Consider the following 26,839-nt stretch of genomic DNA (forward strand, 5'->3'; position numbering starts at 1 on the left):
TAATTCCGTTTGACCCTGAAAGAGTCCTCAAAAAATTGTCTGATGGAAATAATCCTCAAAACAATTCTTTAGAAGCCTGGTCTTCGAGCTTTGAAGATGCGTTTCAGAAAGTTCGCAATGGAATGAAAATTAACACAAGTATCCAACGAAAGCGAAAGCAGATGCTACCCCAGGAAAATCCGTTGTAGGCTTCGATATGAGAATGCTGATTCATTGAATTCCTTGTGAATAATGATGTAGAACCCATTGGTGACGAAAGCAGCAGAGCAATGGAAGCAGTTCTGGAAGTTGAGGCTTTTCTTCTTGTGGATTATCCAAACATGACTGGGGGGAAACAGCGAAATAGGCAGTTTGTCGGAATCGCAATAGAAGTGGGCACAAAAGAATTGGTAGTCAGATTCCTGCGTCCCTATCAAGGCGGCAAATCTGTGTTTGTTTTTCCTGACATTCCAGACGATGACCCTGTAGACAATGACCAAATTGTAAGAGAAGAAAGGGGGAAGTTTTCTTTCACTGAGAACATATTGTAGATTATTATTGATTTGTTGTATGAGTAAATTGTCTTTATTATTAAAATACTTTGTAAATATGTCTGTGATAGTTTTCTAAATATGTGTCAAATGTATACTGAAGATGTATAGAATATTTTGTAACCATTCGTGGAAAAAATGTTCTCTAAACATAGAAAACATGTTTCTAAGTATGCGTTTTTTTTAAAAAGATAATCACTGTCCGAAATTACCCCGTTAGAGGGTGATGTGGACCTTTGCGTGGAAATTAAATGTCCGAAATCACTCCATCAAAGGGATAACATCGGACAGTTTCTTTTTGTTAGATTCTGACTAATTAAAAAATATTTTTGACTGATGCTCTTTGATCACATTATTCTCCAATTTCATCCAAAATATCTCGCACTTTTTGTCGCAAAAATTTAATGTTCTTTACGAAGTTACCGTAAAGAATATGAAAATTCCGTCTGATATTACCCCTCCTTCTATAATCTGCTTCTGTTACTGGTTCAATGACATACTGAACAGAATATGAATCCCTCAAATTTTAGCAAGTTCAGCTGCATAAACCACAGAAATGTACAGAAAAAGTAATACACAGAAAATATGGGAAGTGTCACAATTAGTCACATCTCTACAACGATGTAACACTTCGCAAAATAAAATCGTTCGCGTCTATTGAATCAATTATCTAGCCTTTATGATATTATTACTTCAGTTCAAAGCTTGGAATTAACAATTAATAATTCTTTTTGACAGATTACATTCAACTATAATACCTTTCTATGGAGCTAACATATTTACATTAAAATCATTAAATTTTAATATCTTCTGTGCTGTCCATGTTAAACCAGTTCTTCTAATCATATTTAGTGTAGCTCATTAATATCAAATAAGATAGTTCGTTCAGGATAATATGAATAACTATCAGAGACTTTACTTTTTAATCATCATGAAAGTACATTTATCGTAATCTTCAATTACTGTTATATTGAGAAGAGTTCCTGCTGTAACTTGCCTGACAAACCTAAACACATCAGTTGCAGTACAAGTACGACATACAAGATTACATGCAGTTGTATTGATGTTAAAATTTGTTTTTGCTGTCTAAGTTTTCTTCTCACTTTCAGCAAGTTTTCCATGTATTTCTTCAGAATGTAAATACATAAACCTGCATCTACTCACTTTGTTAAATAGTTATTTATTACTCCATGAACCGTTTTCAAAACTTTTCAGCATCATCTTCAGATAGTTTTCTGGAAGTTACATCACTATTTCTGGCATAATGCTGGGTGATGGCTTGAGACAGTATGTTCAGTTTTTTCTGTTAGTGTCTATCTGTCTGCTTCCATTTTGATGGTCATTTAGTACATCACTTCACACACTTTTACACAATCTGTATGCATACCGAAACATTGCCATCCTCCGGCATGTGCTACACAACTGTTGCTTGAAACAAGATTTTTGTCAAGATCTTTCTGATGTACCAAGCGGCCATCAAAATGGAAGTAGACAGATGGACACTAACGGAAAGAACCGCCCATATTGTCGCAAATCAGTACCCAGCATTGTGCTAGAAGTAGTGGTGTAACTTCCAGAAAACCGTTTGCAGATGAACCCAAAGAGGTTAAAAAACCGGTTCATGGAATAACAAATAACTGTTCAACAAAGTGACTGGTTGCAGTTTTATGTATTTACATTCAATTAATAGTCACGGGTTCTAAAATATTCTTAATGGATAAGCTTAGTTTCTTCAGAACAACGTGCAGTTTTAAAGTTGATAGGAGAGTTCAGCTGTTCAATTATGTGTCGTCTGCTAGTCAACATGAGACTGCGTACGCATACGTTTAATGTATTTTTGTGCGAGGAAATTTTGTACATCATGAATTATCTTATATGTTCAAAACCTATTAATATAACATCCTGGTGAATTAAAATTGAAATCCATCGCCAACGTCTTACCTTCTTCTAAGATAAGTCGTAAGGTTAGTATTGCCTCACGTGTTCCAACATTTCTACGGAATCCAAACTGATCTTCCCCGAGGTCCGCTTCTACCAGTTTTTCCATTCGTCTGTAAAGAATTCGTTTCAGTATTTTGCAGCTGTGGCTTATTAAACTGATTGTTCGGTAATTTTCACATCTGTCAACACCTTGTCAGGACTTGTCAGGACTTGTCAGGACTGGCTCTCCCAAGGCCGTCAGTAGTTCCAATGGAATGCTGTCTACTCCCGAGGCCTTGTTTCGACTCGTGTCTTTCAGAGCTCTGTCAAACTCTTCACGCAGTATCGTATCTCCCATTTCATCTTCATCTACAGCCTCTTCCATTTCCATAATATTGTCCTCAAGTACATCGCCCTTGTATACACCCTCTATATACTCCTTCCACCTTTCTGCTCTCCCTTCTTTGCTTAGAACTGGGTTTCCATCTGAGCTCTTATTATTCATACAAGTCGTTCTCTGATCTCCAAAGGTCTCTTTAATTTTCCTGTAGGCAGTATCTATCTTACCCCTAGTGAGATAAGCCTCTACATCCTTACATTTGTCCTCTAGCCATCCCTACTTAGCCATTTTGCACTTCCTGTCGATCTCATTTTTGAGACGTTTGTATTCCCTTTTGCCTGCTTCATTTACTGCATTTTTATATTTTCTCCTTTCATCGTAAACATGTCCCTGCAGATGCTGCTCGCCGACCGTGGCCCGTGTTTGTTACAACACGCATCTGAACGTCCGAGGTTTCAAGCGTCAACTTTAGGTTACAATATCTCCGGATGGAATTAACATTTTACAATGCAACAAACGGCACTGATTACGTATTTGTTTATATGCTTAGATGTGCTAACAAAACTAACGGGGTTCCAATTAAAAAACGTAGGTTTGTGTTAAAAAACATACTTCCGTGCATTTTTTTATGGTTTGTATTAACCAGTTACACTAGCCCCTCTCCTCGCGTTCGGTCTGTAGAATCGATTCGTCAGTATTTGATGTGGTTTACGAAATATATCCAGCGGTAATGTTAGGTGACTCACCCTGTATACCTTCAGACTCCACACTCTATTTGGCAGAGGACCAATAGCAACTCAGAATGCCTTGCCTTCTTTCTCTTCAAGCAGCCTGAAGCAGGCTTGGTGCAAGTGTTCGAGAAACAGAACGCTGCTGTGAGGAAGATAAAAAATTGTGAGAACAGATAGTGTGACCTTCTGAAAACATCCTTTGTTTGCTGGGAAGTGGCTGCATGTGGCTGGAGAATTGGACACATCTACTATCTTTAGAAAAACTCTCTTCGTTTATTCTGGGACAAACAGATAGCCTGACGCTTCTGATGTCAGCTGCATCCCTCGAAATACGCGTTGTTGTTCAAATGGTTCAAATGGCTCTGAGCACTATGGGAATTAACATCTGAGGTCATCAGTCCCCCTAGACTTAGAACTACTTAAACCTAACTAACCTAAGGACATCACACACATCCATGCCCGAGGCAGGATTCGTACCTGCGACCGTATCAGCAGCACCTAGACCGCTCGGCCACCACGACCGGCTGCAGCTCCCTCTAATACCACCCTAATAGCTCTCCCTGATGTCGTAACACATCCCCTATCATCCTGTCCCTTCTTCCTCTTATTTTTTTCCGTATATTCCTTTCTTCGCCGACCCTCCGCAGAACCTCATCGTTCCTTACTTTACCAGCCCACTTAAGTTTCGACATTCTTATGTGACGCCACATCTCAAAAGATTCGATTCTACTCCAGTTTTCACACAGTGTTTCACTATCGTATAATGCTATACTCGAAATGTACATTCTCAGAAACCTCTTCCTCAGATTAAGGCCTATGTTTGATACCAGCAGAATTCTCTTGACCAGGACTATCTTCTTCGCCTGTGCCAGTCTTCTTTTTCTGTCCTTGCTCCGTCCGTAATGGGTTATTTTGCTGACTAGGTAGCAGAATTCCTTGTGTACTTCATGATCACCAACCCTGATACTCAGTTTCTCGCTGTCCTGATATCTGCTAATCCACATGACTTACTTCTTTCTTCGTCTTCCTGTCTAATTATATTCTATACTCATTAGGTTGTTCACTGCATTCCACAGATCCTGCGATTATTCTTCAGTTTCACTGAGGACAGGCCGGTATTGCACTATCAAATTTCTTTGTCAAAGATTTGATCAAAGATGTGATCAAATATTCGTCAAATATATTTCACAAAGATCTTTGACGTGGCGCTAAAAAGGGGTATCACACTGTCATCATATGTTTCGTCAGAGTTCAAGATGGCTGACAATAACAACTTGTTATCAACCGCAGCAGTTGCATGTACCAATATTACCGGTTTCAGGTTCTGTCTCAGGCTGATACTGATCTTCGGCCTGACATGGCTGCTTGTCCTGTTCCAGAGGTTGCCCCTCAGTCTGCAAGATCCGGGCGGTCGCAGAGGGTGGGCTTACTGGCAGTTGGGAGCCCCAACGTCAGGCGCGTAATGGGGCCCCTTAGGGAAATGGCAGCAAGAAAGGGGAAGAAAACCAATGTGCACTCCGTGTGCATACCGGGGGGAGTCATTCCAGATGTGGAAAGGGTCCTTCCGGATGCCATGAAGGGTACAGGGTGCACCCATCTGCAGGTGGTCGCTCATGTCGGCACCAATGATGTGTGTCGCTATGGATCGGAGGAAATCCTCTCTGGCTTCCGGCGGCTGATTTGGTGAAGACTGCCAGTCTCGCTAGCGGGATGAAAGCAGAGCTCACCATCTGCAGCATCGTCGACAGGACTGACTGCGGACCTTTGGTACAGAGCCGAGTGGAGGGTCTGAATCAGAGGCTGAGACGGTTCTGCGACTATGTGGGCTGCAGATTCCTCGACTTGCGCCATAGGGTGGTGGGGTTTCGGGTTCCGCTGGATAGGTCAGGAGTCCACTACACGCAGCAAGCGGCTACACGGGTAGCAGGGGTTGTGTGGCGTGGACTGGGCGGTTTTTTAGGTTAGATGTCCTCGGGCAAGTACAGAAAGGGCAACAGCCTCAAAGGGTGCGGAGCAAAGTCAGGACATGCGGGGACCAAGCAGCAATCGGTATTGTAATTGTAAACTGTCGAAGCTGCGTTGGTAAAGTACCGGAACTTCAAGCGCTGATAGAAAGCACCGAAGCTGAAATCGTTATAGGTACAGAGAGCTGGCTTAAGCCAGAGATAAATTCTGCCGAAATTTTTACAAAGGTACAGACGGTGTTTAGGAAGGATAGATTGCATGCAACCGGTGGTGGAGTGTTCGTCGCTGTTAGTAGTAGTTTATCCTGTAGTGAAGTAGAAGTGGATAGTTCCTGTGAATTATTATGGGTGGAGGTTACACTCAACAACCGAGCTGGGTTAATAATTGGCTCCTTTTACCGACCTCCCGACTCAGCAGCGTTAGTGGCAGAACAACTGAGAGAAAATTTGGAATACATTTCACATAAATTTCCTCAGCATGTTATAGTCTTAGGTGGAGATTTCAATTTACCAGATATAGACTGGGACACTCAGATGTTTAGGACGGGTGGTAGGGACAGAGCATCGAGTGACATTATACTGAGTGCACTATCCGAAAATTACCTCGAGCAATTAAACAGAGAACCGACTCGTGGAGATAACATCTTGGACCTACTGATAACAAACAGACCCGAACTTTTCGACTCTGTAAGTGCAGAACAGGGAATCAGTGATCATAAGGCCGTTGTAGCATCCCTGAATATGGAAGTTAATAGGAATATAAAAAAAGGGAGGAAGGTTTATCTGTTTAGCAAGAGTAATAGAAGGCAGATTTCAGACTACCTAACAGATCAAAACGAAAATTTCTGTTCCGACACTGACAATGTTGAGTGTTTATGGAAAAAGTTCAAGGTAATCGTAAAATGCGTTTTAGACAGGTATGTGCCGAGTAAAACTGTGAGGGACGGGAAAAACCCACCGTGGTACAACAACAAAGTTAGGAAACTACTGCGAAAGCAAAGAGAGCTTCACTCCAAGTTTAAACGCAGCCAAAACCTCTCAGACAAACAGAAGCTAAGCGATGTCAAAGTTAGCGTAAGGAGGGCTATGCGAGAAGCGTTCAGTGAATTCGAAAATAAAATTCTATGTACAGACTTGACAGAAAATCCTAGGAAGTTCTGGTCTTACGTTAAATCAGTAAGTGGCTCGAAACAGCATATCCAGACACTCCGGGATGATGATGGCATTGAAACAGAGGATGACACGCGTAAAGCTGAAATACTAAACACCTTTTTCCAAAGCTGTTTCACAGAGGAAGACCGCACTGCAGTTCCTTCTCTAAATCCTCGCACAAACGAAAAAATGGCTGACATCGAAATAAGTGTCCAAGGAATAGAAAAGCAACTGGAATCACTCAACAGAGGAAAGTCCACTGGACCTGACGGGATACCAATTCGATTCTACACAGAGTACGCGAAAGAACTTGCCCCCCTTCTAACAGCCGTGTACCGCAAGTCTCTAGAGGAACGGAGGGTTCCAAATGATTGGAAAAGAGCACAGGTAGTCCCAGTCTTCAAGAAGGGTCGTCGAGCAGATGCGAAAAACTATAGACCTATATCTCTGACGTCGATCTGTTGTAGAATTTTAGAACATGTTTTTTGCTCGAGTATCATGTCGTTTTTGGAAACCCAGAATCTACTATGTAGGAATCAACATGGATTCCGGAAACAGCGATCGTGTGAGACCCAACTCGCGTTATTTGTTCATGAGACCCAGAAAATATTAGATACAGGCTCCCAGGTAGATGCTATTTTTCTTGACTTCCGGAAGGCGTTCGATACAGTTCCGCACTGTCGCCTGATAAACAAAGTAAGAGCCTACGGAATATCAGACCAGCTGTGTGGCTGGATTGAAGAGTTTTTAGCAAACAGAACACAGCATGTTGTTATCAATGGAGAGACGTCTACAGACGTTAAGGTAACCTCTGGCGTGCCACAGGGGAGTGTTATGGGACCATTGCTTTTCACAATATATATAAATGACCTAGTAGATAGTGTCGGAAGTTCCATGCGGCTTTTCGCGGATGATGCTGTAGTATACAGAGAAGTTGCAGCATTAGAAAATTGTAGCGAAATGCAGGAAGATCTGCAGCGGATAGGCACTTGGTGCAGGGAGTGGCAACTGTCCCTTAACATAGACAAATGTAATGTATTGCGAATACATAGAAAGAAGGATCCTTCATTGTATGATTATATGATAGCGGAAGAAACACTGGTAGCAGTTACTTCTGTAAAATATCTGGGAGTAAGCGTGCGGAACGATTTGAAGTGGAATGATCATATAAAATTAATTGTTGGTAAGGTGGGTACCAGGTTGAGATTCATTGGGAGAGTGCTTAGAAAATGTAGTCCAGCAACAAAGGAGGTGGCTTACAAAACACTCGTTCGACCTATACTTGAGTATTGCTCATCAGTGTGGGATCCGTACCAGATCGGGTTGACGGAGGAGATAGAGAAGATCCAAAGAAGAGCGGCGCGTTTCGTCACAGGGTTATTTGGTAACCGTGATAGCGTTACGGAGATGTTTAATAAACTCAAGTGGCAGACTCTGCAAGAGAGGCGCTCTGCATCGCGGTGTAGCTTGCTCGCCAGGTTTCGAGAGGGTGCGTTTCTGGATGAGGTATCGAGTGTATTGCTTCCCCCCTACTTATACCTCCCGAGGAGATCACGAATGTAAAATTAGAGAGATTAGAGCGCGCACGGAGGCTTTCAGACAGTCGTTCTTCCCGCGAACCATACGCGACTGGAACAGGAATGGGAGGTAATGACAGTGGCACGTAAGGTGCCCTCCGCCACACACCGTTGGGTGGCTTGCGGAGTATGAATGTAGATGTAGATGTAGATGTAGATGTACACTGGGTGCGCACATGCGGAAGAGAAGCGGGGGAACAAAAGGAAACGTACTTGGGTGAAGCCGCAGGTTTTACGACACGATAAAATCATTCAACAAAACTTGTTACGTGAGCTTATAGGGGAGAACGGCAAATCGTACATCAATTACTTAAGAATGGATGAGCATACATTTCTGTATGTGCTCAGTGAAGTGTATCCTCATATCACAAAGGACAATACTCACTTAAGACTACATCTGCAGAAGACAGGCTCACTGTAACACTCCAGTTCCTTGCACAGGAGAGAGGTTAGGTTAGGTTACGTTAGGCTAGGCTAGGTCTCCAATTTTCTTCATCTATTTTTGTATTCAGGGTGCTTCACGTTGTAAGGCGCCTTATCAGCTTCATACATCTCTATTAATTTTGTAGTTGTCGGTACACACCAATTGTATTTACCGGCAGTGTTTATAAAAACACTACAGATGACAGAACGCTGCAGCAATGCTAGCGCTCCACGTGGTAACATGTCACATTGCAGTGGACAGAAGACAAGCGACGTCTTTGATCAAATATATAGATTTGATCAAATATTTGACGACATTTGACAAAGTTCCCTATTACACCATGAAATTCCTTTGACAAAGATATTGGTCAAAGAAATTTGATAGTGTAATACCGGCCATAGCAATGTCATCATTCAATGTCTTTTGGTATCCTTTCACCTTGAATTTTAACCCCACATTTGAATTTTTCTTTTATTTCCGTCACTGTTCCACGTTAATTTTCTATATTATAGCTATCAGCTAGCACCTTCCATTATGCACCCAATATAGCGTCCCCGACTTGGAAGAGCAGTTGAACGGAATGGACAGTGTCTTGAAAGGAGGATATAAGATGAACATCAACAAAAGCAAAACGAGGATAATGGAATGTAGTCGAATTAAGTCGGGTGATGCTGAGGGGATTAGGAAATGAGACACTTAAAGTAGTAAAGGAGGTTTGCTATTTGGGGAGCAAAATAACTGATGATGGTCGAAGTAGAGAGGATATAAAATGTAGACTGGCAATGGCAAGGAAAGCGTTTCTGAAGAAGAGAAATTTGTTAACATCGAGTATAGACTTAAGTGTCGGGAAGTCGTTTCTGAAAGTATTAGTATGGAGTGTAGCCATTTATGGAAGTGAAACATGGACGATAACCAGTTTGGACAAGAAGAGAATAGAAGCTTTCGAAATGTGGTGCTACAGAAGAATGCTGAAGATTAGATGGGTAGATCACGTAACTAATGAGGAGGTATTGAATAGGATTGGGGAGAAGAGAAGTTTGTGGCACAACTTGACTAGAAGAAGGGATCGGTTGGTAGGACATGTTTTAAGGCATCAAGGGATCACAAATTTAGCATTGGAGAGCAGCGTGGAGGGTAAAAATCGTAGAGGGAGACCAAGAGATGAATACACTAAGCAGATTCAGAAGGATGTACGTTGCAGTAGGTACTGGGAGATGAAGAAGCTTGCACAGGATAGAGTAGCATGGAGAGCTGCATCAAACCAGTCTCAGAACTGAAGACCACAACAACAACATCATAGCGTCCCCAGTGCTATATTACGAAAAGACTTAAAAAACGGTATTTATAAAGAAGAGACATTTAAAAATTGAATATATATATATATATATATATATATATATATATATATATATATATATATATATATGCCCTATCCGAGCCTCAGGTACAGGGCGGGTCGCAGGTGGCGGATAGCGAACGATCCATCAGATATGGTGGACAGCTGCGAATAAGGGGAAACCCAAATAAGCAGTCCCGGACCGAGGCGGCAGCATCACGAGGGTGTGGGAGTGTGACTTTTGGCAAGGGTCACACTCATTCAAAAACCACAGAACCCGAAGACGTTGCTGTGTCATGGCGAGTAAGTGCCGCCATTACAATAAGCACCGTCAACACCCAAATCCAGGACGCGTCTGAAGTGGGAACCATCGGCATCCTGGTCAGCGTCTGTTCACACAATGTGCGGCTGGTCATAATGCTCCAGGAATTAACAATCCCTGGTTCTAAACACCCAGTGGAAACACTGGACCAACTTGATTACAAGCAAGTATGACTCGTGCAAGTAATAACAACATTACCTCAGGTGGTAACCAATCCACCCATCAACAGATGGCAACCAGGAATTCGGATTCTGGGGAACCTGGACTTACACGATTACATCAGAGAAAGTCGGAGCTCTCTGGCAAACTTCCACTTAAAACACCTACATACATTGGAACCTTTAACATAAATACATTAATCCAACCAGGAAAACTTCTAAACCTTACAACAGAACTTGAAAAGCAAAAGATAGTAATACTAGCTTTACAGGAGACACGTTTTACAGATGAAGAAACATCAGATTATGGCAACTATCGCATCTTTAAGAGCAAGACGGATAAACGAATCGGAAGAGGAGCCCCCCATCTCGGGATGGCGTTTATCATACACAAGAGCGTGCTCAGCTCCATCAAGGAAGTTACTCCCGTAAATAATAGGATAATGACGATGCGCTTACAATGTGCCAACAAAACATACACAATGGTTAATGTTCATGCTCCCACAAACGGAGACAACAAGAAAAACCCCATAGAAACAGAAAAGTTCTGGGAAAATTTGGAGAATATAATGGCCAGGATTCCAAAAGATGATACACAAGTTCTACTCGGCGATTTTAATGCCCAAATTGGTAGAGAGAAAATCCACCAAAAAACCGTAGGCAAATATCCTGCACATAAATTTACCAATAAAAATGGTACAAGGCTCGTCGAACTATGTAAGCAGAATAACCTGAAGATAATGTCAACATCTCTAAGAAAATGTCCAAGAAAACAAAAGACATGGAGATCTCCTATACAACAAATTGGCGAGTTTCAAATAGATCATGTGGCGATTTCATACCCAGTACAAAAAGAAATTTACGACGTCCAAGTACGCAGAGGAGCAAACATTGATCCAGACCATTACCTAACTAGAATTAAAATCAAGTTTACAGCACGAAGAAGTCATCAGAAGAAAACAGAAATACAGAAATATGACACCAAGAAGATTAAAGAATCTAAAGTAAAAGAAGAATGGGAGAAGGAAAAGGCAAACACATGGGAAGAATTTCATTCTAAAATCACGCGAATAGCTAAGGAAACTATTCCCTTGAAAAAGATATTCAAACACCCTTGGTGGGATTCACACTGTGAAAATGCATTGGAAAGGAGAAAAAAGGCATTTCAAGAATATAACAGTAAAAAATCACAAGAAAGTCTACATTTATTTAACGAGGTTAGAAAACAGGTTTCAAAATCTATTAGGCAAGCAAAAAGGAAGTACACAAAGGCACAACTGGATGCCATAGAAGAAAATTTCCAAAACTATAATACAAGAGACTTCTACAGAACTTTCGCAGATAAAATACGAGGATATATCCCTCAAAATTTATGTTTCAGAAAACCAGATGGTAAATTAGCCCTAACAAACCAGGAAAACTGTCAAGTATTGGCTCAATATTTTTCTAACCTACTAAATTGCCCAGAACCTAGTTTAAGGTTTCCCAAAGAAATCTGTGCCAACGCTCAACCGGATTCATTACCACCAACACAGGAAGAAATCAAATGTCACATTAAAAACTTAAAAAATAATAGAACATCTGGCGAAGATGGCATTGTTGCAGAGCTATTAAAAAACCTAGGACCAAAGACGTTGCAAGAGCTCACAAAAATAATAACAAAAATATGGGAAACAGAAAAATTACCAGAGGAGTGGAAATGTGCCCTTATTCACCCGTTACATAAAAAAGGAGACAGAACAAATGTCAATAACTACAGGGGAATCTCACTTTTACAAGTCACCTACAAAATTCTCTCAACATGCCTGCTGAAAAGAACACAAGAGCAGCTGGAATGCCAAATTGGTGATTATCAAGCAGGCTTCCGCCCCGGTCGCTCATGCATAGAACAAATATTTAATTTAAAGACAATATTAAAACACAAAGCAATTAGAAATGCCCCCATAATTTGTACATTTGTAGATTTTAAGAAAGCCTATGACTCAATTGACCGGCAATCTTTGTTTAACATTTTAGAGGAACTTGGACTTGACTCCAAAACACTAAGGCTTATCAAAGAATCACTGACAGACACTGTATCTAAAGTTAAATTCAGGGGAGAAATCTCTGAACCTTTTCTCATAAAAACTGGAGTACGTCAAGGTAACGGGCTATCTCCACTTTTGTTTAATATAGTCCTGGATAAAGTCATTAAGGAATGGGAAAAAGAATTAAAAAATCAATCCTACTGGAAACCAATCCATCTTGGTAGAACCAAAGACAACGTGGAAATATCTTGTTTAGCATTCGCGGACGACTTGGCCATACTTGCAGATGATGAAGAAATCGCCATCAAACAAATAGAGATCCTTAAGGAATGCGCGGATAAAGTAGGTTTACAAATTTCGTTTCAAAAGACAGAATTTTTCTGTACGAAATTCCATATACACAGTTTGAACACAAAATATGGAAAAATAAATAGAGTAAAACATTTTAAATACCTAGGTGAAATTTTGGAGCCAACCGGAGGAGAGAAAGTTGCACAGAAGATCAGACAACAGAAAATGAAGAGAGCATATGGTATGACACATGAAATATACAAAAAAAAAATGCATCTCCTCGAACACAAAAATCAGACACTACTGCGCAGTAATTAAGCCAGCAGCACTATATGCTAGTGAAACGCTCACACTCCACACAAAATGTGATTTAGAAAAAATACTAAAAGAAGAACGAAAAATTATGAGAAAGATTTTAGGTCCAAAATTAACAGAAGAAGGATACCGGATACAATCAAGAAGAACCACAGAAACTATATCAAACCTGGCAGCAGACATAAGAAGGCGAAGATTAAAATTTTATGGACATGTCACTAGACTTCCCCCCACACGACTCACCAACAGAATTCTCACTTACATAGAAAAAGTCAAATCAACAACACCATGGATTAGCCAAGTAAAATTAGATTTACAAAAAGCAAATATTGAACTTAAAGATGTCAAAAATAGAAAAACTTTTAGAAATAAGGTGGAAAAGTGGAATGTATTGTCGGAGAAGGAAGCACTAAAGAGACCAGGAACAAAATGGACAGAAGAAAGAAAAAGAAAACATGGAGAACGAATGAAAGAAGTATGGAAGAAACGACGTCAGAAAGCTTTGCGTGATCCTTCTGGGTCCATTCGCGATAAGTAAGTATATATATATATATATATATATATATATATATATATATATATATATATATATATATATATATATATATACAGGGTGTTTCAAAAATGACCGGTATATTTGAAACGGCAATACAAACTAAACGAGCAGCGATAGAAATACACCGTTTGTTGCAATATGCTTGGGACAACAGTACATTTTCAGGCAGACAAACTTTCGAAATTACAGTAGTTACAATTTTCAACAACAGATGGCGCTGCGGTCTGGGAAACTCTATAGTACGATATTTTCCACATATCCACCATGCGTAGCAATATTATGGCGTAGTCTCTGAATGAAATTACCCGAAACCTTTGACAACGTGTCTGGCGGAATGGCTTCACATGCAGATGAGATGGACTGCTTCAGCTGTTCAATTGTTTCTGGATTCTGGCGGTACACCTGGTCTTTCAAGTGTCCCCACAGAAAGAAGTCACAGGGGTTCATGTCTGGCGAATAGGGAGGCCAATCCACGCCACCTCCTGTATGTTTCGGATAGCCCAAAGCAATCACACAATCATCGAAATATTCATTCAGGAAATTAAAGACGTCGGCCGTGCGATGTGGCCGGGCACCATCTTGCATAAACCACGAGGTGTTCGCAGTGTCGTCTAAGGCAGTTTGTACCGCCATAAATTCACGAAGAATCTCCAGATAGCGTGATGCAGTAATCGTTTCGGATCTGAAAAATGGGCCAATGATTCCTTTGGAAGAAATGGCGGCCCAGACCAGTACTTTTTGAGGATGCAGGGACGATGGGACTGCAACATGGGGCTTTTCGGTTCCCCATATGCGCCAGTTCTGTTTATTGACGAAGCCGTCCAGGTAAAAATAAGCTTCGTCAGTAAACCAAATGCTGCCCACATGCATATCGCCGTCATCAATCCTGTGCACTATATCGTTAGCGAATGTCTCTCGTGCAGCAATGGTAGCGGCGCTGAGGGGTTGCCGCGTTTGAATTTTGTATGGATAGAAGTGTAAACTCTGGTGCATGAGACGATACGTGGACGTTGGCGTCATTTGGACCGCAGCTGCAACACGGCGAACGGAAACCCGAGGCCGCTGTTGGATCACCTGCTGCACTAGCTGCGCGTTGCCCTCTGTGGTTGCCGTACGCGGTCGCCCTACCTTTCCAGCACGTTCATCCGTCATGTTCCCAGTCTGTTGAAATTTTTCAAACAGATCCTTTATTGTATCGCTTTTCGGTCCTTTGGTTACATTAAACCTCCGTTGAAAACTTCGTCTTGTTGCAACAACACTGTGTTCTAGGCGGTGGAATTCCAGCACCAGAAAAATCCTCTGTTCTAAGGAATAAACCATGTTGTCTACAGCACACTTGCACGTTGTGAACAGCACACGCTTACAGCAGAAAGACGACGTACAGAATGGCGCACCCACAGACTGCGTTGTCTTCTATATCTTTCACATCACTTGCAGCGCCATCTGTTGTTGAAAATTGTAACTACTGTAATTTCGAAAGTTTGTCTGCCTGAAAATGTACTGTTGTCCCAAGCATATTGCAAGAAACGGTGTATTTCTATCGCTGCTCGTTTAGTTTTTATTGCCGTTTCAAATATACCGGTCATTTTTGAAACACCCTGTATATAATAACAATGTACACGTAAAATAATTTCTCTGTGTAAGTTTCGAGTGCAAAGAAATATAACAAAATGATCTAAAGAGACGACAAGATACGCTCTTTTGTTAATTTTTTCAGTCGTCTTCACTTCTTCTCTTGCCTTGGTTTCGTGTAGACGGACATCTTGCGAGTGCTGGCAATTGTAAGCATATTCTTACGAATTAAGCAAATAATATATTAATTTAATATCATTGTTCACTTTTAATTTGTAAGAGGTGATCCCGATTTCATGTCCGCCTTCCTTTGAATTAACCTGCATTCGAGTAATTTACAGTTCAACAATCGCAGCAAACGATTCAGCCAACGACGCCATTACGTGGCGATATTAACTTATAATAAATTAGCGGAAGCGAAAAACTCGCCCGCTTTTAACACAGTATTCATTTTTTTCCACAGCTGCACGAAGTTGCAGAAAATACGTAGGTTTAAGAATCTTATTTTCAGTGCCATAGTCGAGAGCCAGAGCCAGGACTCCGGCTACAATGCAATGGTTAACGGGGGTAAGAAAAAATACTCTCGCGCGTGTGTGGGCCGCAATTGTAATTAATAACTAAAGATCTTTTGCTTTAAAGTGAGCTGACTAGCCGAGGAAATTAATATAAAAAGTTTATTACATTGTTCACCTTTTATGCTCATGTTTTAAGATTCAGCGAGTCTAACATTCATTAACGTAACAAATAATGTAAGATTAATATTGTTAAAAAGGAGAACTTCACAGAAGCATTTAATCGTAAATAAAAATTGAATGAAATATCATTTTTATTAAGGCCCACCACGTAAGTCGGCAACAATTAAGATAATAATAATAATAATAATATATTAAATTACCACGGCCGACGGACGCGAGATTGTAATACCGGCCATAGTAATGTCATCATTCAATATCCTTTGGTATCCTTTCACCTTGAATTTTAACTTCACATTTGAATCTTTATTTTATTTCCGTCAGCCGGCCGAAGTGGCCGTGCGGTTAAAGGCGCTGCAGTCTGGAGCCACAAGACCGCTACGTCGCAGGTTCGAATCCTGCCTCGGGCATGGATGTTTGTGATGTCCTTAGGTTAGTTACGTTTAACTAGTTCTAAGTTCTAGGGGACTAATGACCTCAGCAGTTGAGTCCCATAGTGCTCAGAGCCATTTGAACCATTTTTTTTTATTTATTTCCGTCACTGCTCCACGTTAATTTTCTATATTATAGCCATCAGCTAGCACCTATGCCCTTTCATTATGCACCCAACTCAGTCGCTGACCTCACCTGGCGACCACACCTGTACCGTCAGCGGAGCGTATCGCGTCGATTTTCTGCCGATGACAAACCATTCCAGAAACGGTATCGCCCTGTACTTCCTTCACTGCCAATTCAGTGTGGAAATTAAATATCGGCAGTGACAGCGACCAGGCCTGCCCGTGTGCTTTTCCCTCGCACGCCTGCCGTCCTCTGCAGGGGCCGCGCACCCAGGTGGGGGCTTAGGTGCCAGCGGCAGCCAGTCGTGTCGCACACAGCCCGGGCCGTAATTAACATTCCTGACCCGCGCTGCCTCCGCCGCTGCCGCTGCTCCAGACGTTTGCAAATTACACGGCCTGCCGCTAATTGCACGGCCCTCGTTAATCAGCACCGCGACACACACACAGCGCCTTCACACACTCTCGGTCGGCCGACAACCGTTGAAACCGAGGCATCCGTCGCTCTCACTCCACCCCCTCGCCTTTCCCAGTCTACACCACTCTTCTGCAAACACACACGCACGCACGCGTTCTGTGCAGCGTTTGTGTAGTTTTCTGGTTCCCTCGCAGTGGTCAGCGTTCTTCTTTCCAGTAACGCAGGCTTCCTCGGCGATTTTTTAAGACAATTGAACTAAGCAGGAGATCCCGGGTTCGAGTCCCGGTGGGGGGCACACATTTTCAGCTGTCCACATCGAGGTATATCAACAACACCTGTCGGCAGCTGAGGTTTTCAGTTAGTCATCATTTATTCCAGGGAAAAGCTGCACGGTCATCAACAGCAACTGTTCTTTCGCGAACAAGTTACTGTCTTCGTATATACAGGGTGTTTCAAAAATGACCGGTATATTTGAAACGGCAATAAAACCTGAACGAGCAGCGACAGAAATACACCGTTTCTTGCAATATGCTTGGGACAACAGTACATTTTCAGGCGGACAAACTTTCGAAATTACAGTAGTTACAATTTTCAACAACAGATGGCGCTGCAAGTGATGTGAAAGATATAGAAGAAAACGCAGTCTGTGGGTGCGCCATTCTGTACGTCGTCTTTCTGCTGTAAGCGTGTGCTGTTCACAACGTGGAAGTGTGCTGTAGACAACATGGTTTATTCCTTAGGACAGAGGATTTTTCTGGTGTTGGAATTCCACCGCCTAGAACACAGTGTTGTTGCAAGAAGACGAAGTTTTCAACGGAGGTTTAATGTAACCAAAGGACCGAAAAGCGATACAATAAAGGATCTGTTTGAAAAATTTCAACGGACTGGGAACGTGACAGATGAACGTGCTGGAAAGGTAGGGCGACCGCGTACGGCAACCACAGAGGGCAACGCGCAGCTAGTGCAGCAGGTGATCCAACAGCGGCCTCGGGTTTCCGTTCGCCGTGTTGCAGCTGCGGTCCAAATGACGCCAACGTCCACGTATCGTCTCATGCGCCAGAGTTTACACCTCTATCCATACAAAATTCAAACGCGGCAACCCCTCAGCGCCGCTACCATTGCTGCACGAGAGACATTCGCTAACGATATAGTGCACAGGATTGATGACGGCGATATGCATGTGGGCAGCATTTGGTTTACTGACGAAGCTTATTTTTACCTGGACGGCTTCGTCAATAAACAGAACCGGCGCATATGGGGAACCGAAAAGTCCCATGTTGCAGTCCCATCGTCCCTGCATCCTCAAAAAGTACTGGTCTGGGCCGCCATTTCTTCCAAAGGAATCATTGGCCCATTTTTCAGATCCGAAACGATTACTGCATCACGCTATCTGGACATTCTTCGTGAATTTATGGCGGTACAAACTGCCTTAGACGACACTGCGAACACCTCGTGGTTTATGCAAGATGGTGCCCGGCCACATCGCACGGCCGACGTCTTTAATTTCCTGAATGAATATTTCGATGATCGTGTGATTGCTTTGGGCTATCCGAAACATACAGGAGGCGGCGTGGATTGGCCTCCCTATTCGCCAGACATGAACCCCTGTGACTTCTTTCTGTGGGGACACTTGAAAGACCAGGTGTACCGCCAGAATCCAGAAACAATTGAACAGCTGAAGCAGTACATCTCATCTGCATGTGAAGCCATTCCGCCAGACACGTTGTCAAAGGTTTCGGGTAATTTCATTCAGGGACTACGCCATATTATTGCTACGCATGGTGGATATGTGGAAAATATCGTACTATAGAGTTTCCCTGACCGCAGCGCCATCTGTTGTTGAAAATTGTAACTACTGTAATTTCGAAAGTTTGTCTGCCTGAAAATGTACTGTTGTCCCAAGCATATTGCAACAAACGGTGTATTTCTATCGCTGCTCGTTTAGTTTTTATTGCCGTTTCAAATATACCGGTCATTTTTGAAACACCCTGTATAATTGAATTTCCGTCATACCCTTGTGGCTGTCAGGAAGATCCGCATCAGCTGGACTGACCGATAATTAGACCCCCATGTGCTCTTATTCGGAGGTGGGCTGGTATGGTTGTAGCAGCGCGTAGCCGGCCGCTGTGGCCGAGCGATTCTAGGCGCTTCAATCTGGAACCGCGCGACCGCTACGGTCGCAAGTTCGAATCCTGCCTCGGGCATGGATGTGTGTGATGTCCTTAGGATAGTTAGGTTTAAGTAGTTCTAAGTTCTAGGGGACTGATGACCTCATATGTTAAGTCCCATAGTGCTCAGAGCTATTTGAACCATTTTTTTAGTAGTGCGTGGACGTAAAATTAGTGATCGGTAAACGGAGTGAAGCTCCCTATGCAATCTTGCAGATTTACTTTTGAAAGGAAATGGAACAAGTCATGTAACGGATAACATCTTATAAAGTCTGTTTTAATACAAGTAGACCCACCGTTAAAAGTTAATAGTGATGTACGAAATACAAAGGTCTACTACCACACGACACCACATTTTAGTTAAGGGAGGCATCTAACTACTAAATGAAAATGCACGTTTATAAAAGATGTAATTCATTTTCCATAATGTGCATACAAGGAGGCAAAAACTTCAACGAGATATCACTCAACCCAAAGTTAAAGAGAAAATTACATCTAATTCCGATCTTGATTCCAAAGTCAGGATCACATAATGAATATTGCCAATGGCCAAGTAAAGAGCATATCAGAAAGGGCTACTGAAAAGTGAACTCGGAGCAACAAGTACTGTTCGCAGATGCAACGTACATCCTGCAAATCAAACAACTGACTGTAGTTATCAATTACTCTGCAAAGTTAACAAATACCGCGACCCTGAACTACTCCAAGGAAAAGCTTTCCTGGCCGAATCTCACCAAATAAACTTGCAGTGCTTGGCTCCGTGAGCGGAGCCTGTGAGTGACACTTAATAGTGTACTGGAACCATCTTCGCATGTATGGCTCATAGGGTGTTGCGAAACTGTCGTTCGTGGAGGAAGGAAGCAATGTGTCTGTCAACTGAAATTCTAATTTCTCTCTCATGTTTTGGAAAATCTCTAAGTTATCTACCAATGACGGTAATCATTCTGAGCATCTTCCAATATCCAGCCAAGTTTTGCCGAGATTGAGACCACCGCGCCAATGAAATTTAAAGATTTCGACAGAGCACAAGCAAGAGTGAGCCTTTTTGTTAATTTGTGGGCTGGGGCACGGGCAGAAGCTTACCGTCCATCTAGGCATTATAATATAATAAAAATAAAATTTAGATGTATGGAAATAATGAAATTTATTAATGGCAGATAACACAATAATAAAGAGATGATCTGAAACTGGAATTTTGATTACTGTTTCATATGAAATTTTCGGGCGTGTCGGACAAGCACAATAAGCTGAGCTATGCCTGTAAATGGCTAAAAAATCTTTTCGTATTACTTCCACAAAAACGAAATAGTCTTTCTCATCTTGTAGGTTTATGCTTACCAATTATTAATACAATGTCCGATCGCCGTACCCACCTACAAAACCTTGACCGTGTCCTTTATATTGTTGTAATCGGATCTTCGTGATAACTCCGAAGTATTGGAATAATGACTCATACAGCTATTAACTGGCAAAATAATATTATATTCTGCCTTCGATGCACATAAAAAATACTTACTTTTTACTTATTCTCACTACCAAAATGGCTACCGCCGATTAGGCTCTAAACTAACGTGTCCAACTTCGTTCATTAACTGAGAGAGCGAGTCCTTCTTCTTACCGAGGAACAGGAAAAAAAAACCTTCTGTTTTTTTTTAACATTTGAAAACCAAAAATACATAACGGTAGGAGCAGGCTCTACGCTAGGCTATCGCTTCACACTTTCTCTTTGCCTTTGAAGAAAAGGAAAATATAAAAGCAAGAAATGTAAAAGATACATTATAAATGCCCCTCCTACTGTATACTCCTCCCCCCATGAACCATGGACCTTGCCGTTGGTGGGGAGGCTTGCGTGCCTCAATGATACAGATAGCCGTACCGTAGGTGCAACCACAACGGAGGGGTATCTGTTGAGAGGCCTGACAAACGTGTGGTTCCTGAAGAGGGGCAGCAGCCTTTTCAGTAGTTGCAAGGGCAACAGTCTGGATGATTGACTGATCTGGCCTTGTAACACTAACCAAAACGGCCTTGCTGTTGTGGTACTGCGAACGGCGGAAAGCAAGGGGGAAACTACAGCCGTAATTTTTCCCGAGGGCATGCAGCTTTACTGTATGGTTAAATGATGATGGCGTCCTCTTGGGTAAAATATTCCGGAGGTAAAATAGTCCCCCATTCGGATCTCCAGGCGGGGACTACTCAAGAGGACGTCGTTATCAGGAGAAAGAAAACTGGCATTCTACGGATCGGAGCGTGGAATGTCAGATCCCTTAATCGGGCAGGTAGATTAGAAAATTTAAAAAGGGAAATGGATAGGTTAAAGTTAGATATAGTGGGAATTAGTGAAGTTCGGTGGCAGGAGGAACAAGACTTTTGGTCAGGTGAATACAGGGTTATAAATACAAAATCAAATAGGGGTAATGCAGGAGTAGGTTTAATAATGAATAAAAAAATAGGAGTGCGGGTAAGCTACTACAAACAGCATAGTGAACGTATTATTGTGGCCAAGATAGACACGAAGCCCACGCCTACTACAGTAGTACAAGTTTATATGCCAACTAGCTCTGCAGATGACGATGAAATTGAAGAAATGTATGATGAGGTAAAAGAAATTATTCAGGTAGTGAAGGGAGACGAAAATTTAATAGTCATGGGTGACTGGAATTCGTCAGTAGGAAAAGGGAGAGAAGGAAACATAGTGGGTGAATATGGATTGGGGGAGAGAAATGAAAGAGGAAGCCATCTGGTAGAATTTTGCACAGAGCATAACTTAATCATAGCTAACACTTGGTTCAAGAATCATAAAAGAAGGTTGTATACATGGAAGAATCCTGGAGATACTAGAAGGTATCAGATAGATTATATAATGGTAAGACAGATTTAGGAACCAGGTTTTAAATTGTAAGACATTTCCAGGGGCAGATGTGGACTGACCACAATCTATTGGTTATGAACTGTAGATTAAAACTGAAGAAACTGCAAAAAGCTCGGAATTTAAGGAGATGGGACGTGGATAAACTGACTAAACCAGAGGTTGTACAGAGTTTCAGGGAGAGCATAAGGGAACAATTGACAGGAATGGGGGAAAGAAATACAGGAGAAGAAGAATGGGTAGCTCTGAGGGATGAAGTAGTGAAAGCAGCAGAGGATCAAGTAGGTAAAAAGACGAGGGCTAGTAGAAATCCTGGGGTAACAGAAGAAATATTGAATTTCATTGTTGAAAGGAGAAAATATAAATGAAGCAGTCAAAAGGGAATACAAACGTCTCTAAAATGAGATCGACAGGAAGTGCAAAATGGCTAAGCAGGCATGGCTAGAAGACAAATGTAAGGATGTAGAGGCTTATCTCACTAGAGGTAAGATAGATACTGCCTACAGGAAAATTAGAGAGACCTTTGGAGTTAAGAGAACGACTTGTATGAATATCAAGAGCTCAGATGGAAACCCAGTTCTAAGCAAAGAGGGGAAAGCAGAAAGGTGGAAGGAGTATATAGAGGGTCTCTACAAGGGCGATGTACTTGAGGACAATATTACAGAAAGGGAAGAGGATGTAGATCAAGATGAAATGGGAGATACGATACTGCGTGAAGAGTTTGACAGAGCACTGAAAGACCTGAGTCGAAACAAGGCCCCGGGAGTAGACAACATTCCATTAGAACTACTGACGGCCTTGGGAGAGCCAGTCCTGACAAAACTCTACCATATGGTGAGCAAGATGTACGAGACAGGCGAAATACCATCAGACTTCAAGAAGAATATAATAATTCCATCCCAAAGAAAGCAGGTGTTGACAGATGTGAAAATTACCTAACTATCAGTTTAATAAGTCACAGCTGCAAAGTACTAACGCGAATTCTTTACAGACGAATGGAAAAACTGGTAGAAGCGGACCTCGGGGAAGATCAGTTTGGATTCCGTAGAAATGTTGGAACACGTGAGGCAATACTGACCTTACGACTTATATTAGAAGAAAGATTAAGGAAAGGAAAATCTACGTTTCTAGCATTTGTAGACTTAGAGAAAGCTTTTGACAATGTTGATTGGAATACTGTCTTTCAAATTCTAAAGGTGGCAGGGGTAAAATACAAGGAGCGAAAGGCTATTTACAATTTGTACAGAAACCAGATGGCAGTTATAAGAGTCGAGGGACATGAAAGGGAAGCAGTGCTTGGGAAGGGAGTGAGACAGGGTTCTAACCTCACCCCGATGTTATTCAATCTGTATACTGAGCAAACAGTGAAGGAAACAAAAGAAAAATTCGGAGTAGGTATAAAATCCATGGAGAAGAAATAAAAACTTTGAGGTTCACCGATGACATTGTAATTCTGTCAGAGACAGCAAAAGACTTGGAAGAGCAGTTGAACGGTATGGATAGTGTCTTGAAGGGAAGATACAAGATGAACCTCAACAAAGGCAAAACGAGGATAATGGAATGTAGTCGAATTAAGTAGGGTGATGCTGAGGGAATTAGATTAGGAAATGAGACACTTAAAGTAGTAAAGGAGTTTTGCTATTTGGGGAGCAAAATAATTGATGATGTCGAAGTAGAGAGGGTATAAAATGCAGACTGGCAATGGCAAGGAAAGCGTTTCTGAAGAAGAGAAATTTGTTAACATCGAGTATAGATTTAAGTGTCAGGAAGTCGTTTCTGAAAGTATTTGTATGGAGTGTAGCCACGTATGGAAGTGAAACATGGACGATAACCAGTTTGGACAAGAAGAGAATAGAAGCTTTCGAAATGTGGTGCTACAGAAGAATGTTGAAGATTAGGTGGGTAGATCACGTAACTAATGAGGAGGTATTGAATAGGATTGGGGAGAAGAGAAGATTGTGGCACAACTTGGCTAGAAGAAGGGATCGGTTGGTAGGACATGTTCTGAGACGTCGAGGGATCACCAATTTAGTATTGGAGGGCAGCGTGAAGGGTAAAAATCGTAGAGGGAGACCAAGAGATGAACACACTAAGCAGATTCAGAAGGATGTAGGTTGCAGTAGGTACTGGGAGATGAAGGAGCTTGCACAGGATAGATTAGCATGGAGAGCTGCATCAAACCAGTCTCAGGACTGAAGACCACAACAACAACAACAACAACAACAAATACTGTATACTGTCGGAAATAAGTCTCTTTATTTAGGGAGACAGTATACAGTAGCCTTATTTACAATGGGGCTCATGGTTCTGTTACTTGGTGCAAGTCAATGGAGTTTTAATACCCTTATGCTCCTACAAGTATATTTACAAAGCTTCATTTCTTTGTCCATTGCAAGATCATACAGATAAATACATTCACATACATTTATATTACATAATTGCATGTTCATTTTGTGCTACCGTTTTAGTTTGTTATTTATCCATACTTTTGATAATCTGTATAGTGTGAACAGGGAAAAAAATTTAAATTTCTTAAATTGTCCTTTCACCGCGTTATAAAAATTATTTTTCTCATTTGCTTTCGATTCATTGGCAATTCTGAGAAGGTGTCCTTTCGGCACACGCTATCTCATTGTTGGCTGTACTTCTCGCCAGCATCAGCTCATTGTTCAACGCGCTCGTCGCAGTGACGTAAGTGCCACCTGAGCAGTAGACTTCGCGCATCAGTTGTAATGTCGCCCCAGGCTTATGAAGTCGGTGTTGTGCATGCCCTCCAGTTCGGAGACTCGATACGACGGATTCAGCTCCAACGCTCAACTCGAATAGCACCGGTACCTCATCTCGTACCTGGACGAAGTTTTCTGCCTGTGAAACTGAAGGTAAGGGCCGCATAGCAGGATTCGGCATTGTCTTCCGGTGTGCATTGTAGTCGGCGGTCCTCACACATCAATTAGTGGTCATACGGGTTTCCTTTGATTTCTCCGTCGCACACGCATCACACTCACTATGTTCACTTCTCTAGGCTGTAGCATTTACTCTTATCACGGCTCAGCCGTTATTTTCACTATTATCAGGTCTTACTATTTTTGCATCACTTCACATGTGCAAGAATTCAATCGTCCATGACTTTGAACTTCGCATACATACATAAACTGTTCTCCTTCATGAATAAAATTTCACATAAGACTGACAATACAGCATACATTTTACATAGACATAAAATCTGTCAATAATAAAGTTTACAGAATGAGATTTTCACTCTGAAGCGGAGTGTGGGCTGATATGAAACTTCCTGGCAGATTAAAACGGTGTTCCGTACCGAGACTCGAACCTTTGCAAAGGTCCTGAGTTCGAGTTTCGGTACGGCAAACAGTTTTAATCTGGCTGGAAGTTTCAGTAATAAAGTTGACAAATAAATGTATAATTCACATTCACAATTCATATATGGACTGCATGACAGGAAACATCTTACGCATTAATATGTAAATTATAAGCAATCTCGCATGTATTCTGAATATTTGCATTTTCCTTTGTGGTCTTGCAGGACCGACCTCCTGCGCATTTTTACCTTGACAACTACACATAGAAAATACGTTCCAGCACTACTCACAACATGGAAAGAAGAGGATTTGGTAGCGTCTTCTTCAGAGATCAAGCTACTTCTATGATTGCTACTTGTAGTGCGTCGTTAGAGTACTTATTCTATCCACGACATTTGATAAATCTTCATACTATGTACAATATTTACAAGTGCTCATTTGTGAGCGAGTATGATAAATGTTTTATCCCTTGACAATTCGGACTTCATCACTGTCTGTTAATTGTAATATTTCACATTCATGTACACCTATTTCAAGCTGTATATCTGCCTTATTGGTGCGACGACATGCATATCTTTACCTTCGTAACGTATGACCGGTAATTGTACTGTATTTTTGTCATGTTCAGTTTCACTCATAGTTCATTCCCTCTAAAGAAGAAGGTACTTATGTTAAATGTACTGCTTTCACTTCTGCATGTGACAAGAACTCAGTGCAGAAAATAGTGTCTCACTGCATTTTCTGTTCATCCCTCGCACGAATTGTATATCATGTTTTCATTTATATTCACCTAACGGTTGCTCAAGCTCTAACAGTTAATCACTAAGGAAATCGTTTTCATACTAAGTTATTTTTGATTCTGATGTGTGTGTAACGAATTACTGTGCTGCGGTGTACGTTAAATATACCATGTAACTTTGTACTATTGACGTCTCTGTCTATTCTTTGATCTTCACTCCTTCTTCAAGATGTTCACTTTCACAATTATTTACCGTACATGTATCATCATACTTCGCTTTCCACATTCCTACAATCATTCAAGATTCAGAAGGATGTAGGTTGCAGTAGGTACTGGGAGATGAAGAAGCTTGCACAGGATAGAGTAGCATGGAGAGCTGCATCAAACCAGTCTCAGGACTGAAGACCACAACAACAACAACAACAATCATTCATTCTAAGAATTAAAAATATACAATCTATTCTTTGTTAGGTGGCTTTCGTGACCCTTTCCTAGGTACCATAGTAATGTTCATCTTCATATTCATCACCGTATACCCATATAATTAATCATTAAAAATCTTCCACATTAATCTCCATTTATATCCATATATTACCTGTGGGGTCCTCACACTGGCACCACCACCCTATTTATTTCTCCCCACGAATATAAATAAACTCATATTATTCTAATACACTTTCATTCTCTTCCTAGTTTCACTCTATGTATGTTATGTCACCACAAACGTAGATTAACCACTTAATACCTCCAGTTGAATCTAAAATCTCTCACATTCTCTCTACTTCCAAGTATTATCCATCAGTGAAATTTCCTTTATTCCTGCAAATTGCTTTTTAAATATACAGTACTTACCTCAGTTATTTTGTT

This window comes from Schistocerca nitens, chromosome 6 (genome assembly GCF_023898315.1).
Source record: "Schistocerca nitens isolate TAMUIC-IGC-003100 chromosome 6, iqSchNite1.1, whole genome shotgun sequence".
Taxonomy (NCBI): domain Eukaryota; kingdom Metazoa; phylum Arthropoda; class Insecta; order Orthoptera; family Acrididae; genus Schistocerca; species Schistocerca nitens.